This window comes from Tiliqua scincoides, chromosome 2, assembly GCF_035046505.1.
Source record: "Tiliqua scincoides isolate rTilSci1 chromosome 2, rTilSci1.hap2, whole genome shotgun sequence".
NCBI lineage: Eukaryota > Metazoa > Chordata > Lepidosauria > Squamata > Scincidae > Tiliqua > Tiliqua scincoides.
Genome location: NC_089822.1, coordinates 125,179,606 through 125,197,545, shown reverse-complemented (window position 1 = coordinate 125,197,545; position 17,940 = coordinate 125,179,606). Strand labels below are relative to the sequence as shown.

Sequence of the window (17,940 nt, the reverse complement as noted above, 5' to 3'; positions counted from 1 at the left end):
CACTATTTTTTCCAGTGGTGGCGGCTTCTGGTGCAATGTTCTTTGTCCTGGGACAAACTAAGCTGAGTTGCCCCGACTCTTAGACTAACCCAAAAAAGTGAAAATAAAACTGTAGTGAAAGTTTCAGAGTGAAGATGTTTTAGGATGCCTTAATTGTTGGCTTATCCAATGTGATTTCTAGGCTCTAGGTGCATTGTTTCCCTCCCGCCCCCCCCATTTCATTTTTTCAGATGAAAATAGTTACAGGTTTGTAATTCAGTTTGTCATACCAAGGATTGCTGTCTAAGGGCTGCCCAGCCATTACAAACTGCTGAAGGCCTCACTGAACATCAACTGTATGCTATATTCATTCATTGTTCAACAGTCAGTCCTTCAGCATTTTAAAAGCCAAAACAGTATTTGTTCTTTGAGCAGAAGTCACGCTAGAAAAACATAAATCTCCTACAATCTGTTATCAACAGCTCACAATGAGACCTACCCATGTGTGAAATGGCCGGCTTGGCACTACATGGCACTTTAGTGTTCATTTGTGTACATTTACATGCACGTAATTACAAGTAACAGTAGGGGGGAAAGATATAGATGTTCTGAGATAGCTGGACTTAAAGCGCCATCCTGTGTATGCTTATTTGGAAGTAAGTTCTACTGAGATCAATAACGTATAAAACTGCAAAGTAAAAAAGGAAATTCAGATTACCCGCCAACACACACCTGCTGAATGAATTAGATGCCTGCTCTGGAGTTTTCTTTAAAAGTCAGTTCTTCATTATGTTTACATGGGTTGCTCCCACACTAGGGCCCTTGAGTGCTGCTGAGGCATTGTTTTTCCTCAATTAGCTGGAAGCAGAATAAAAAAAATGGTTCCACATGGCCCAGTATAGTCCTATATTATTCAGTAATGCTGGATTACTCATGGCCAGGGTCCTTCTGTAATGTTTGCACACAAATATGTCCTATTCAGCAAAGGTCCTTTCCAATTTTAATTCAAATTAGACTGTCACAATGGTTCTCAAACTTTTTAGCACTGGGATCCACTTTTTAAAATGACACTATTGGGACCCACCTAGCCTTACAAGACTTTGAAAAAAGGTGATCTAAAAAGAAATAGTATTTTATTTACGAGTAATACTTTATTTGATTTTTTTTTTTGCAAAAAAACCCCTCAATCTATTTCTCGTAATGAGGTGGCCCTAATGAATAGCCTCAAGGCTTGAGGGGCTTAGTTATGTGACTCACTTCACCTTCCCCCACTACCTATCATTGATGGACTTGGAAAAAAACACACCAGAAAGTAAACCGTCAACCATTTATCGCCCTATATTTACACAAGCTTGCAAGCTGCAGGAGCTCACCTCTTTGCAGAGCACTTAACAACTATCTTTTTGAATAGCCTTAGAGCTTTAGGCAATTAGTTATCTGATCTTTCTATCATCCTGTTTATATTAGAGGCTCTGTGGGACCCACGAGCAACAGGGGCATGTGGTTCTCGACCTACAGTTTAAGAAACACTGGACTATCACACTCCGCTACTGCTTGGTTCTAAGGGAGCCCTTGGCCTACTGGAAGGAAGGTTTTCTCCATGCAGCCTCCTTCTCTCTCGCTTCTCCAACTGGGTGATGTCTACCTTCCCAATCTGTTGCCGTTTAAAGGATGAAGCAGGAGCAAGGAGGTGGGTGGTAGTCACCAAGCACTCCACCTTACTATGTCCCACGGCTTAACAAAATTGTAATTTGTATGGTTCACATTGTGTTGGCAACCTTTAGTCTCGAAAAACTATGGTATCGCGCTCTGAAAGGTGGTTCTGGAACAGCGCCTAGTATGGTTGAAAAGGCCAATTCAGGAGTGACAATCCCTTCCACACTGGGAGCAAGTGCAGTCTGTCCCTGGTCTGTCTCCCTGGCTATGGGCCTTCCTTCTTTGCCTCTTTGCCTCAGACTGTTGGCCAAGTGTCTCTTCAAACTGGGAAAGGCCATGCTGCACAGCCTGCCTCCAAGCGGGCCGCTCAGAGGCCAGGGTTTCCCACTTGTTGAAGTCCACTCCTAAGGCCTTCAGATCCCTCTTGCAGATGTCCTTGTATCGCAGCTGTGGTCTACCTGTAGGGCGCTTTCCTTGCACGAGTTCACCACAGAGGAGATCCTTTGGGATCCGGCCATCATCCATTCTCATGACATGGCCGAGCCAACGCAGGCGTCTCTGTTTCAGCAGTGAATACATGCTGGGGATTCCAGCACGTTCCAGGACTGTGTTGTTTGGAACTTTGTCCTGCCAGGTGATGCTGAGATCTCGGCATCTCCTGGCATGGTTCACATAGCAAGAGGAATAAGAGGAGATGGCTCTCTGTATCAAAACAACTGACAATTTAAAAAGAAACACTAGGAAGACACCAGCAAACAGACACTGAGACGGATGCTATGCTGGGGAATGAACAGGCACAGTTGCTCTCTCATTACTAAATATAAAAGAGCCACCTCTTTTAAAATTCCCTTTTTGCTCAATTAGCAGGAGTTAAAGCCATTATTTAGTATAAATAGTAAATGATGATGATATTAGTTGTACAGTACTTAAATGGTAAGCTTCTCTGCTCTTCCTCCAAAAATCATGATGATCAATGCCTTGGATCTAGTTTTTGCCCTATAGCAGCATACCCCACAGATCACGGGAAGCCCAATCCTAAACTGCGCTGGAACAGGCAGGTCAGCTAGCATGCACTGCATGCAGCAAAGGGATGGGATGGTGGTAGGATCCAGCTTAAGTGCTGGATTGTGGCAACACCCCTCCTGCGCCCAATCTGGCTACCAGCCCACCTGCCACCTGCTCCAGAATTCCCCCGTTCTGCCCTCCCCAGACCCCTGAGCTGGCAGCCTGCCACCAGCGCAAAGATACCTTCCACTGGTGCTCAGGAGGCGGGTGCACATCTGTGCAACACCCTGCTGGTTCCTGAGTTATCACACACATGCCCTTTAGCACATTTGCAACACCCCCAGGCTGACCCAAGGGACTTGCAATGGCCTAACCGAGGGTTAGAATTGTGTTCTGAATCTGTGATGGTCTCATTGCAATCCTGGATTTGTATGTATCAATTTAAGGGAGAAGTCTTTCAAAACAAAAATACGCATCTACCCACCCACCCACCCACCCAACCCAACAGTATATTGTATATGCTAGGCAGCCAAAATAAAACTTATATTTTATAATTGAAGGAGATGCAAACCATATACTTGCTGACATTGCACTACTTTTTGACCTTATTTGCAGAAGACTGTAGATAGCATTCAGTCAATTATTTGCTACCGACTTTGTTAACCCAAGTAATTTTAGATTTAGTTTAAGATTACATGAAAAGATGGCATGAATTTGGGTCATCATGCTACAATATATAATCTTTTTACCACTGCCATGGTGAAAATGGCTACAAAGCAGAGAGCACAAAATATTCCAGATCAACGGAAGTATTTGGCTAAACTTTGTAAAGTTATTTATATTAATAAACTGCTATTTTAAGTTGCTGTGCATCAAGAACAAAGAACAACATAGTCACTGGTAGATTTTTGGCAATCTTTTTGTGATTTATATGTGGGGTCCAGAGGGTTCTAAAAGGGCGCAATCCTAATCTCATGTGAGTGCTTTCCAGCACTGACCTAAGGGCAATGCAGCTCTGAGGTAAGGGAACAAACATTCCCTTACTTTGAGGAGGCCTCCGTGAGTGACACCCAACTGCAGGATGCAGCACACGTCCCATTGGCACCACTATGCCAGTGCTGGAAAGCACTGACATAAGGGGTTAGGATTGCGCCCAAAATCTATTTATTTCACTTGGCCTTTGAAGAGGGAAGAGGAACACTTCTTCCTTTTGTTGCTGCTTTTATGCCATTATTTTTTGTGCAGCAATTTTTTATATTTTTATCTGTATCGTTTAACCCTATTATTTTAAAAATTGTTTTAATTCATGTTTGTATTGTTGCACTTTTATTTTTTAATTGTACACCACCCTGAACATATCAATCTCTTTATATGTTCATATATATGAACATACACAGTATATATAATGGTACATATAATGGTGTGTGTATACACACACATACATACATCCATGCAAGCACACACACACAGGTTGTGTCTTGTTATCCACTTATCTGACTCACCACAGAAACTGGGTCCACTTTTAAATGCCTTGTAATAAGGGAAAAAAATGCCAAAATCCCATTTCCTACCTTAGCACTGTTAAATCGCACTGGTTGCAAGCTTCTCAGGGTTAAAGACCCACTTCTGGGTTTCTTGCTGTTCCAATGTTGTCCCAGAATACATTGGTATAGGCGCTATACCACATTCAGCCACTATATGGGGTGAATAATGGAATAATTCAATTCCATTATACAGTATTCCATTATTCACCCCATCTAGTGGCTGAATTCAGTATAGCATGCATACCAATGCATTCTGAGTTTGGAAGTGGGTCTTTACTATTATTATTATTAATAATAATAATAACAGTATTTATATACCACATTTCAACGAAAGTTCATAAAGCGGTTTATAAAGAAAATCAAATAATGACTGCCTGTCCCAAAAGGGCTCACAATCTAAAAATCTGTTTGATGGGTTTCTGACTGCCTCCAACAGAACCTCGTGGGTGATAGATAAGCCAATCAGCAACTGCAAAAGTTTGGTAGTGCCTCAGCTTATAGCAGTGTGTTTAACTTCATAGCTCTGTGAGTTTAAGGGAAGAAGAGGACTCAAAGCAACGTAAGTCTTTGAAGGAGTGTTTCAGCTCTTGTTAACATCATGGCTGTGTAAACACACAGGGAAGTGTATTGAGGAAAGGATCAAAGTGGTTGGAAATGGAAACCGTCTAATTAGTTCCTATCAGCATCAACAACACGAATGGATTATTAAATAAGGGCCCAATCCTATTCAACTTTCCAGCACTGATGCAGCCATGCCAACAGCATATGTGCTGCATTCTGCAATGGAGTGGGACACTCTTGGAGGCATCCTTAAGGTAAGGGAACATTTGTTCCTTTATTTTGGGGCTGCACTGAGGCAGCATCAGCCCTGAAAAATTGGTTAGGATTGGGCCCTAAGGACCCAATCCTATCCAACTTTCTAGCACTGGTGCAGCCACAATGCAGCCTTGAGATAAGGGAACAAATGTTCCCATACCTTGAAGAAGCCTCTGTGACTGTCTCCCCACCGCAGGATGCAGTGCACACCCCATTGGCACAGCTGCACCAGCATAGGATTTGGCCCTAAGAGGGCTATCTTGGCCCTCCACTTGTGATCATGGAATATAGTTCTCCTTGTTTTGGCAGGGCCACTCTGGGTTGACTGCCTGGCTGCCATGACACCCAATGGCAGTGAGTCCAACTCCTGAAATTAATATTGAAACTACAGAACGGCTATACTGCCTAGAACCAGTTTTTTATTTAATAACCAAAATTAGGTTCTAAAGTTCTCAAAATTTGTGTTACCTTTTTCAGAGGGGGGAAAAAAAATTTAGATCCAGAATGTATGTGTCCTTCTCAGCAGGGTTGTTGTGGCCTCAGGAGATAGTCACATTTCCTGAACTAGGATGAGAAGAGAGGAATGAAGGAATAGTAATCAAACTTGAATCAAATCAATAGAAAGAAAGAGGGAGAGCGAGAGAGAGAAAGTAAGCCCCGTTATAGTCAATGGGCTTACTCCCAGGTAAGGGTGGACAGGATGGCAGCCTCCCTCTGCTCCCCCTCCTTCTCTGCCTCCCCCCCTCTTACCCCGGCGACCCCGGCCCGGCCGACAGAGCGGAGCTGCGCGTCTCGGGGTTGCCAGGGGCAACGGGAGCCGGTGGGCGTGGTGTCGGCGGCGTGACGCGCGCGGGGATGCGGTGACGCGACACGCACGGGGGGAGTGACGCAAACGCGCGCGCGCGCAGGCGGGGGGGAGGGGCCGGCAGCTTCTTTCCCTTTTCTGTTTCTTTTTTTCTTTTCTTCCCCTCCTCCCTCTTTTTTTGCCCCCTCCCTCCTCCTCCTCCTCTTTTGCCCCTCCCCGCACCGGTGGCCCTGCCCGCCCCACAGGCCCTCGGCCGCCGCCCCCAGGCCCCAGGCGAGCCCCCGCACCCCTGCCTCCCCCCGGAGCCGCTGCCGCCGCCTCTTCTTCCGGGGGTGAAGCGAGGTGAAGTGCGGGGGTGGTGGTGGTGGTGGAAGTGGTGAAGCTCCCGCCCAGCAGCAGCTCTCTGGGCCGCTTCAGAGCCCGAAGGTCCCCCTTGACCCCCGCATTTGTTGCCTCCAGAGCGAGCCTCCCTCCTCCTCTTCCTCTTCCTCTTCCTCCCCTCTCCCCCCTTACCCCGAGCCTCCCTCCCTCCTCTTCTTCCCCTTCCCCCAAGCCTTCCTCCCCCTCCCCAAGCCTTCCTCCCCCCTCCTCTTCTTCCCCTCCCCCCCAGCCTTCCTCCTCTTCCTCTTTGCCGCCTCTACCTAGGCTCTACCGCTCACGTCAGAGGAAGAGGGGGCACGGCAGGTCCCTTGCTCAGCACAGCCTCCCCTCCCCAAAGAGGAAGAGGAGGAGGAAGGCGGTAGGAACAGCACCAGCAGCACACTCCAGCCAGGGAAGGGGGGGCAGTCCCCCTCCTTCCCCCCCCACCTGCCAAGGTAAGAGAGACCTGGACTCTTTGAGGTGGTGGGATTCCTGCTGTTCCCCCCCCCCGCTCCTACTGGGAGGTAGAGCCTCTTGGGGGGGCATTGCATATAGGCTGGGGGGTGAAATGGGGGACTTGTGGTGTGTTCTGTGTCCTTCGTGACTGGTGTGCTGTGCTGGCTCAAGACTTAAATTCTCCAGGTACGGAAGAGCTGTGGAGGTCTTGTGTGTGTGTTTTTCTGCTTTCCCTGTGCAACAGGTCTGAGATCGAGAATGAATGGTGTTCATAGTATCATTTGAAATGGGCCAAGGTATGGAACAGCCCAGCTGTACGGAGGTGTGATGATGTGGTGAGCACAGGGATTGGAGAGAGCCTGGAGGGAGATGTGGCTCCTTTCCTGATGGGCCTGAGGGTCTCATTCTGCTGTTGAGTGGGGCAGATGAAGCATATTCTGTTTGCTTTGGTTGATGAGCCTGGCATTGACATTGGAGACTCTTCTATAGGCTGGAGGTACAGAGAACTTTCTCACCTCTTTGGCTGCCTCTCAGTTGCAATGCTCCTCTTCACTGTGGGCTTTTCAAAATCTGAGTCACAGCACCTCTTTGAAGCAGATGTCACTGTTTAGACTGGCCTTTGGAGTTCAGGATTAAGATGGGAACAAAGTGGAAATACCATGGAATTAGACAAACTCTTACCCTGTTTTCCTGACCGCTGGTTTTGAGGTGGGTGGTGTGGTTTGCTTTGTGTTCTTGGTTATTTGTCTCAAGTCCTTTGGGATGGAGTGAACTGAAATTCTAAGGCTGCAATCCAATCTGCACTCATCCAGGAGTAAGCCCCATTGCCTATAATGAAACTTACTTCTGAGACCTGCATAGGATTGGCCTACAAGTAAACGAAGACATTTGGAGGTGAAGAAGCCAAAGGCAAGTCCCAGTACATCTAGTAATAGACTTGCCCTGTTCTGTTTAGAATAATAGCCATTTTCCATCTTTTGTTTCAAGAACTTGCTGAAGGTAGCTGGCTCTCTTGATGAACCTGACAGCAGTCTAGGAAAGGTACTCTGACTGAGTCTAGAAAGTGTCTTATTCTGGAAAGCATAATGTGTTCTTTTGTACACCTACAGAGATCCTACACCCACAGGATTAAGAGATCCTTAGAATTTAACACTGTTTTCTATATCTAGGATTTCCTTTTTTAGGATTAATAAATGTATAAAGATAAATAATGCGTTTGTATATACCTTTGTAAAAGAGCAGCACTGAAACCTTCAGAGGAGTATGAGAACCCTCATGGGGAAGATCAAAACTTTACTGTCGAACAGGGGTCTTCAAAGTTTTCAGTATGATGGCCACTTTATATATTTTACACATGCTAGTGGGCTGAAAAAAAATCAGTTTTATGAATGAATGAATGAAATTGAAATGAATGAATAAGTTTAACTTGGTTCTTTTAAATAATTGGCATGATATGATTCAGAACAAAAGATAAATGTGATAATTACAAGGAACCAATGCCTTGTTTAAACTGAGAAATCATACATAATGAGTAAAAAGTCAAACATTAGCAAATGCTCTAACCAAAAAAAAGTTGCTGTGGGCTGCATAAAATCTTGTGGCGGGCCAGATTTGGGCCATAGTTTGGAGACTCCTGCTGTAGAAGTTATGTGTAAGTGGTTCCATATGACTATCAAAACTTTTAAAAAGCTTTGTACTGGAGCTATGAATGCTCTCTTTTTGCTTTACATCTAGTAAGCTTTCAGATGCTTCATGCAACATGTTTCACAGTTATATGGTGTGGGTGCTGTCTCCTTTTATCTGCTGACTTTTGTTTTCAGATTTATTTTGTTGTGGCAAAGGCTGTTTAATGTGTTCTGCGTCTGTTCTGTGTCCTCTTTTATTTAAACTAGCCTTCCATTCTTGTGATTGAAGTACTGTCTTTACTGAAGAGAGCCTGTGGCCTAGTACCATTTGGCAGCCTATTTCCATAAATTATACCCTTGATATTAACAAATGTTTGTAATTTAGGTGCTGTTATTTCAAATTTATATGTTGTAACTGTAAATAAATGGCCCAATAATGGAATTAAAAAGCAACAAAATAGTAAGGTGAACAAATAGATCCAGAAGAACTCACTCATTGAACACTGCTCACTGGACTGACTGAGGTGCCCACTTATATATACACCAGTGCCAATGTGACAGCACTCAAATGTTCGTGAAGCAGAGGAGAGTGATAGCTGAGCTTGTGGAGGGGTGTGCTGCCAAGCATGCATGTTGCAGTGGTGTGTTTGCAACACACTGTATAGGAAGGGACTCCCACCATTTGCCACAATAACAAAGTGAGAGAACATGGGTTTTTCTTGAGAAAAGAAAATCCACTCTGCCACTTGTTGTAACGCTGAATTAATTTCCCAACTTTTGGCTTGTGTCTGTACTGTTGACATGTACCTTTCCTCACCATTATTCAATTTTTTTTGCATATCCCTAAGCATCCTGGCACATACCCCTTGGGGTACATGTGGTCTACGTTAGGAACCACTGGCCTAGAGCATGCCAACATGTGCATGCAGCTCCTTGCTTATATGGCTGTGTTTTCTGAGTCATTTGCTGAGGCTCAAGTACCAATATTTTTGGGAGCGGTTTTGCTCAGGGCAAACTACTTGCTTTTACTTCAGGGCTTGGCATTTCCACTAATTGTAGTGTAATAGTTTTATGCATATATTACATATTCTAGTAACTGTGTGTGGAGGGAGAGAAGTTTTTGGTGGTTCTCAACTTTTCTAATGTTTTGTGATGCTCTGGTTTTCCCAAAGAGGCTTTGCTGCATTTTGAATCTGAGGATATTTTAGCATTTGGAGTAGTTTGGCTTTCATGCTGCTGTGACTGGTTTAAAAAGTTTGCAGTTTTATCCTATAATAGGTAAAGTTTAGTTCTGTCCTTTGCTTTAATAATTTTGTCTGTCTTGTACATTATCTTTTTCATATTGCCAAACTGGTGGTTTTGAAAGTATGCTTCCTATCGTTTGTGTGGTTTGTGTTCATATTGTTGTGCTCTTTGCGTGGTGTGTTGTTTTTTTGTGATGTAGTGTTCTTTTGATTTGGCTTCTAGTTAGAGAATCTCTTTTAACTGAGATTCTTCTGGGTTCTTGGTTGCAGACAGAAGGTACTGGGAGCAATTAATAACATCTTGCAAATATGAAGGGTGTATCTATAATTATTACATTCACCTGCTACAGAAATTGGTGCTGAGAATGAATGCTCATCCTCTTCAGTATATAGGCATGCCATGGCATCAGTAGGAGTTCTGATCTGGACCCACCTGGTGGATTACCAGGAGACCCCTTCAAACACCTTAAGGAAGTTTACTGAATCCAGATGCATTCCAGGGTGGAGACTAGGGCCTCTGAGTGACCCTGAAGAGACTGCCTGGAGCTCTGCAAATGCAGTGAAAGTACTGTACAACAATGGGGCAAGTTACTGGGGGTTTGTTTTTTTGTATTGGCAACCTTCAGTCTCGAAAGACTATGGTATCGCGCTCTGAAAGGTGGTTCTGGCGTTTGAAGGGGTCCCGTAGCGTCCATGGTATCTGCAGATAACTGAAACAGCAGATATTGGATCTGCAGATACGGGGGGGGGGGCGCCTATAGTTCCCCTTGCCCTCAGCTACGGCAGATCTGCACAAGTTGTGACTCTTCAAGCCGAACACAGGCCACTAACCACTTGTTATTGCTCATCAGGGTTTTAATAAACCTGCTGTTTTCTTTGCCTTCTAGTAATCAGCACTATGTAGTTTGTGTGTTGGGTTGCAGGTTGTGTAGACCTGTGCGAGCATTTATCAGTGGCAAGATAAACACAGACCAACACACATTTTGCTTCCTTAAACGTTACACCTATTCCTGGGTATATCTGTGGTGCTGATTCCAAAAATGACATCTATTTTGCCCTATCACATCTAGTTTTGGAGATATAGTATACCCTCATTAGTGAATGGTTCAAGTAGCTTCCTCATGAGGAAGCCCACACCATGACTTCCTCAGGAGAAAGCTGCTTGAACCATTCACTAATGAGGCTATACTATATCTCCAAAACTAGATGTGATAGGGCAAAACGGATGTCATTTTTGGAATCAGCACCACAAATTCATATCAAACCACTATAAAGCTTGGGAAAAACTTTTCTGACCCTCAATTTTGTAGGCCTGTGTAATTAGTGGTGTTAGGGTGCCATGCTGTATTCAGGAGGGAACTGTCACCACTGGTTCAGGGTGCCCAGTCACTTTCTTTGTCACCACTGGAAGAATTCAAGTGCCTAAGGAATTTTGAAATCTTTTTCCAGCCTTGCTTCTGAGAAATGTGGTTGGAAGTTGTGAACTGTACTATTCTCTGAGGCTGGGAAAGCGTGGAGGTTGCATATAATTCTGAACAATGCTGCAAGGTCCAGTTCTTGAGGAAAGAGCAAATTAGGTAGCCTACAGAGGGTGCTTTTAAGAACCAGGGAATATGGTATACTATTTCTGGTATGCTTAGTGGGCTGTGGTAACCTCCTGGGTGGAATGAAGGTGTTAGCCTGGCACACTGGAAGTAGGCATGTTGACTACCTCTTGATTTAATGTTGACATGTTGATTAATGTTAGCATAAGATATTAGGAAATATGTAAGCATCTTATTTGCTTGTAAGAAAAGGGAACATGTCTTTTGCATAGTGTAACGTGCTCCCTGATGCTTTCTTCCAAGGATTTTTAGGGACAGAATAACAAGGTGTTCAGGCAGGAGGTAAGCACTGAATGAAGGCAACATGTTCTCCTTATATTAAAGATGGACAGCAGCCGCTTGCCCAAGTAGACCAAGCAAACAACTTTGTGCTGAAGGGGATGGAGTTTGCAGCAGCATTGTTTTTGGCAGCGCCATGTGCTGTGTGTTTGGAATAAATTATTTTCTTAGTGAAAAGGGGAAGCTGTTCACTTGTTAAAGTTCTTGGTATGTGGAAGACCTGAGTTTATTACTCTGCTTTGCCACTCACTTCCTTGGGAAGGTCACTGTGGTTATGAACCTAAAAGCACTCTCTTGAAAATAAATTCCACTGAAATCAATGATGCTTTTCAACTAAATGGTGCTTAAGGCTGCAATCATAAACGTGCTTGCTGGGGAACAAGTACCACCGAACTCAGCAGGGCTTACTTCTGAGCTCACATGCTAAGGATCACATCACATGTCGCAACCTTGACTGCTGGTCCAGGGAAGCCTTACTTTTCTGTCTATAAAATTATCTCTCCACCTGGCAGGATATTTTTGTGGATAGATACATTAAATACTCGATGTGCTAGGGTACAGCTGTATTGGGGCCGTGTAAGCATCTAAAGATAGAACCTGTGAGCTCTTCAGGGGAGGGAACTGAACAAAACCTGTAGGAGTGAAAATACAGGCAGTGACCTCTCTAAGAATTTGTGATGACACTGAGTTCTATTTCTGACCTTGCCATCTTACCAAGGAAGAAGGCATAGTGAGGGAATTTTGTAATGAAGGCCTATTTCCATGCTTTACAGGGGCATTGGACTGGTTGATTCACAGTCTAGTGATTCTATTCCACAAACTAAAATGGTAATAAATTTTTTAAAAGACTGTACTGTTCAGTTAAGAGAACTGTGCTTCTTTTCAGCTTTCTAATCATCTTGAGCAGAAAGTGTTTCCTGGGTATTGGTACTGGCAATCCTATGTTGCTGCTTGAATTCTAGAGCTAAATAATACATTGTTGCTTATCCAGTAGTTCACTGTCTCTGTCTTAGTAGTAATTAGAATTGTTTGCAAGGCCATGTTTGAAAGTAAAAGCACTATTGCAATGAAACATTTTAAAACTGCTTTAAAGTAAGATGCCAAAAGTGCAATGCTGCTCCTTTAAAAAAAAAAAACATTCAGTAAACAAGTGAAGACACTTGAAAGATGGGGGTGGTGGTCACAGGAGATTCAGAACAAACAAAAGAGTACTTTTTCACATGTCACATAATGTATGAAATTCCTTACCACAAAATTTTAGATGGATTTTAAACGGAGTCTGTTGCTGGTACTTAACCATGATAGTTACAGTATATGGAGTGTCCGTGTTCAGAGTCACAATGTGTCTGAATACCAGTTGCTGGAAAGCAGCAAGGAAGGTCCCTTGCCTTGTGGCCTTTCCAGCAGTGTCTGGCAGGCTGAAGTGGGAAGCACAGTAACTTCTGGTCTGATCCTACAAGGCCCTCATGATGTTAGCTTGCTATATTCTTTGATGGCTCCACATCGGACCCCTTTGACATCCGAAGCAGAGTGAAGCAGGGCTGTGTTCTTGCACCATCTTGTTGGGGATTTTCTTCGCTGTCCTGCTGAAGCATGCCTTTGGAACCGCAACAGAAGGCATCTGTCTTCGAACCAGATCAGACGGAAAGCTCTTCAACCTCTCCAGACTGAGAGCAAAGTCCAAAGTCCAGCTGAAATGTCTGCGTGACTTCCTCTTTGCCGACGATGCAGCTGTCACTACCCACTCTGCCAAAGATCTCCAGCAGCTCATGGATCATTTTAGCAAGGCCTGCCAAGATTTTGGACTGACAATCAGCCTTAAGAAAACACAGGTCATGGTTCAGGATATGGACTCACCTCCCAGCATTACAATCTCTGCGCATGAACTGGAGGTTGTCCATGACTTTGTGTACCTTGGCTCAACAATCTCCGACACTCTTTCTCTCGATACCGAGCTAAACAAACGCATCGGTAAAGCAGCTACCACGTTTTCCAGACTCACAAAGAGAGTCTGATCCAACAAGAAGCTGACGGAACATACCAAGATCCAGGTCTACAGAGCTTGCGTCCTGAGTGCACTTCTGTACTGCAGTGAGTCATGGACTCTTTGCTCACAACAGGAGAGGAGACTGAACATGCGCTGCCTCGGCATCACCTGGCAGGTCAAAGTTCCAAACAACACAGTCCTGGAACGAGCTGGAATCCCTCGCATGTACGCACTGCTGAAACAGAGACGCCTGCGTTGGCTCGGTCATGTTATGAGAATGGATGATGTTCTCATGTTATGAGAATGGATGATGGCCGGATCCCGAAGGATCTCCTCTATGGAGAACTCATGCAAGGAAAGCGCCCTACAGGTAGACCACAGCTGCGATACAAGGACATCTGTAAGAGGGATCTGAAGGCCTTAGGAATGGACCTCAACAGGTGGGAAACCCTGGCATCTGAGCAGCCCGCTTGGAGACAGGGTGTGCAGCATGGTCTCTCCCAGTTTGAAGAGACACTTGGCCAACAGTCTGAGGCAAAGAAGGAAGGCCCACAGCCAGGGAGACAGACCAGGGACAGACTGCACTTGCTCCCAGTGTGGAAGGGATTGTCACTCCCGAATTGGCCTTTTCAGCCACACTAGACGCTGTTCCAGAACCACCATTCAGAGCGCGATACCATAGTTTTTCGAGACTGAAGATTGCCAACTACTACTATATTAAATGTCTTTACACTTCACAGAAGCTGTATAGGGGGGTTCTCGGGTTGGAGTTCTAGAGGTAGGAGTTGATCCCTCTTTGGCAAATGGGGCTGGGACTGGACCCAGAGACAAATCAGACAGATGTACATGTCCTATCAATAGCTATGGTTCATGATGGCTATATACTTTATTTAGGTTAAAACAGAGGTTTCCAAACTGCACTCAGTGGCACCCCAGGGTGTAGCAGCGCACTCATAAGGTTGCTGCTGGCCTCTTCTTCCTGGCTTGCTTGGCCAAGATTCACATGCAAGATTTTGTGTGATGGTGCCACTGTGATAGGGTTCTATGGATGAAGGGTGCTGTGGCAGCAGTAATTTTGAGAACAACTTGTTAGAGGTTATACGCCTTCTCTAAATACCAGGTGCAGGGGAGCAATGGAGGGGGAATGGATATGCTTTCATCTTAACTCACTGAGCCCTTGAGAGGTGCCTTCGTGCCTAGCAGAATTAGAAGAAAATGCTAATGGCTCAACAACTGCAGCCACTTCCACAGACTCAGTTCAGTAAGACCTTTATTGGCATAAAGACTCCTCTCCTGCACCCAGCACAATCTGTTAACCTCTTCTTTCCTGGAAGCCTCCTTCCCACTTTCACTTATGTTTTCTTGGGCCACAACTTGGATCTTAGAAGCAACCATTCTGTTCCTGTAAAAGTTATTATAGTCAAATTCCAGTTGCATCTCAGGCAGACTTGCCATCTTTTCTGTAAAAACTGCACTCTGTTGCCAACATTTGGTATAGTCTAAACCAGACTTACGCATTCTCTCCTTTGCCAACTCCATGGCATGCAGCTTCTTCACTGGTTCTGATTACCCTTGCTCCACTGGTTGCCTCCAGTTTGCAGAATCAGACACATCCATTCCAGATGCCACTTTTGGTAACTCCAATATATTAATTGGTTCCATCTCTCTTTCTTGCCATTGCAACTGTGGGAAAGTAGCTTTGGCAAATTTCCGTCACTGGACTAGCATTTGAATTTGATTTTTCAATATCTGTCTCAGAACTTGTACTCTGGCCTCTGACCCTCGCAAACTAGTAGTAGGCATCAGACTGTCCACTGCCGACATCATTACCACCCTCTTGCTTCTGGGACAGTCAAAACTCCAAGCATTCCATTTTGGGTGTAGGAAAATTCCACAACAACTCCCGATCACTGACAGGAAGCTACACCGCTTCTGGGACTACTTCAGCAGCTCCCTAATCTCTTGTTGCATTCCTCACTCCACAAAACACAGCTACTGTAAAATACATGTTAACCAGTGCAGATTGACCAAGGACCATGTATCATTGGTTAGCACCACCCAGTTCTATTTCAGGTGACCAACACCACTATTCCTCCTGTTAAGTACAGGTGTGCATCACCAAACACCGTGACTCACCACACCCACCTAACAAATCACCACTGGAGGTGCCCACCACTAATTATCCTGCCAGACACTTAGCAGGATCCACTACTATTCACCATATCAGGCACTTAAGAACGCTGGCTGCCACCATGTCACAAACATCACCCTTGCAGTAGGGAAGGACCAGGGGATTCCCAAGTCAAGTAGGATTTAACCCTCCTCCACCTACACCATCCTCCATAAACCCCCAAGGGCAATGTTTTCTATTTTTCTTACTTCAGGCCCCAGGTCCTATTAACATACATTTCCTTGGTCAATTATTGCACTCAATTTTCATGTATAAGATTTTTATTATAACGTTAAGGGAGCTTCAGTTGCTCCAAAAAAACATATTTACATGAGTTACAGTAGCTAAAACAAGAAAAGATAATATAACTAAAATAAGGCTAAAATTACCACCTTACAGGTCGCTCAGCATTTCTTTCAGTGTAAAGGCTGTTAACCCCCAGCTCCCTTCCTCCTGCTGTCTGCTCTTTTCAGACACCCACGCCCAGGTTTTATTCTCTAAATTATTGATACACTACACCTGAGTAGCCAGCAACCAACTTAATCCATCTTAAGGGGAAAGGTACTTGCCCCACCCTGTGACAAGTGGGCTTTCTAAAGGTACCTGGGCCACTATGGAATGATAGTTTAGATGGACTTTTGGCCTGACTCATCAGGACTCTTTTATGTTGCAGAGTGAGGCTGCATCTTGCTTTTGATTGCAAAAAATAGCAGAAATGTTTTGGGAGAAAGGAGATACATTGAGGTATGTCAGTAATTATGCATCAAGAAAATGCACACACCTGGTTTAAAGAATTTCTGTGCATGGCTATGCACTGTAAGTCAGGTAGCCACAGATATCCCCTTTGGTGACTGACTGAAACTGGAGCTTACTCTTATGTATACTGTATGAATGAATTCTAGCAGTGCTCTTTGCTATTCATATGGAGCATAGCAAAATGAAGCATTTTATCTTCTCAGTAGTAGAGTTTAGAATGCAAGTTCATTCTTGGTTATTCTTGTGGGCTCAAGTTTATTCTCCACAGAAGGGTGTCTAAGACTGGTATTCAGCCAGTCAAAAAACCTTGATCTATATACTGGTCCAGTGGTTCTCAAACTGGGGCCCCGCACCTCCAGTGAGCCCTGGCCTCTGCCCCCTTAAGGTACAGGGAGGGGGGAAGGCAGCGATGCGATCACCAGAACCACGTCACTTTTGAGGGGTGCAGGGGCTTGCTTTGACTTAGCAGAGGCTGCAGCAAACTCTCCCTGAGAGTTTGACAACTGCTGTATTAGTCAATTGTCAGATCATTTAAAACATCAGTTTATTATAATAGTAACAACAAGCAGATAACTATACTAATTAGACCAGAGTCTAGATCCCTTTCAGAGGCTTTATAATGCCACTATGTTGGATCACATAGAGAGTTTCCTTCCACAGCAAATACAATAGACTCCTTGGCTCAGGTGGCAGGTTGTGATGGTGCTTGTGTCATGCTCCCTCATGAACTTCATGTTTCAGTTTAGACATGCTTGCAGTTGTCACTGACAACCTGTAATAGGTACTATCTCATGTAGTTCTTGGGGGGGGGGGTTGGGAGGTCAGAAGCACTGAAAATATTGCTCTCCTGAGGACAGAATCAAAAGAAAAAAGGTAGCACAGCAACAACAACAACAAAACCACTCTGGGACACTGCAGTAGCAAATCCCTAATTATGGATACCCACCATACACACTATCTAAAAGAATCATCATTGAAAAGTCTTTATTCACTGTCATTTGTGTTGGTCAGTTTGTATGGTGGTAATTCAATGTTTCAGATGCAGGCATCTTGCAGGAATGTGTTGGACCTACAGAGATGTAATTTTACTTTAATTTTTTTTTTGCACCTTTTCGGTGTTTGCTAAGTGTAAAAGGACAACTGGCAACAGGAATATATTTTCATGCATACTTGGAGCAAAATCCAAATTCTTGCCATTGGAAATGAAGATAACAACAGAATGAGGAACCCATAGTTGCCTATCTCATTATGTAACGTTACATGATGTTATGATTTTGTGTATTGCTCTGAAACATCAAATATTTCCCAATATCAGAAATTAAGTGTATATGTGCACAGAAGTTTTGAAAGTGGACAGATGTGCTCATGCATAATCTCTTTTCCTGCCCACTCTGCTTCTCCTGGTGCTGGTCCCTTACCAATTCCTACGAACAAAAGTGTTTCTATAGTGCAGTGCTTCCCAAACTTTTTAGAGCCACAACCCATTTTATATAAATACAGTGTATAAATGATTTATATAAATAATTTAAATAGCATGATGCCAAATTAGTCAGCAAATGTGAACATGGTAAACAATCAAGCGGGCTGAGCGCTGGCTGTGGCCTCAAGGCATTGTGGTGCACTACCTGGCTAACGCAGCTTTGGAACACCTAAA

The 17,940-nt window shown here is 44.3% G+C and overlaps 1 protein-coding gene across 7 annotated transcripts in view; it reads left to right on the top strand.

The window, feature by feature from the left end:
- Window positions 1–6,358: 6,358 nt before the first annotated feature.
- R3HDM2 (R3H domain containing 2) overlaps window positions 6,359–17,940 on the top strand; it is a 161,127-nt gene continuing 149,545 nt past the window's right edge. For 5 of the 7 annotated variants that reach the window (XM_066614315.1, XM_066614308.1, XM_066614312.1 and 2 more), the window contains exon 1: window positions 6,359–6,620. The gene's annotated coding sequence lies outside the window, so the exon portion shown is untranslated. The remainder of the gene's footprint in view (window positions 6,621–17,940) is intronic. The other 2 variants (XM_066614317.1, XM_066614316.1) reach the window with 1 other exon arrangement.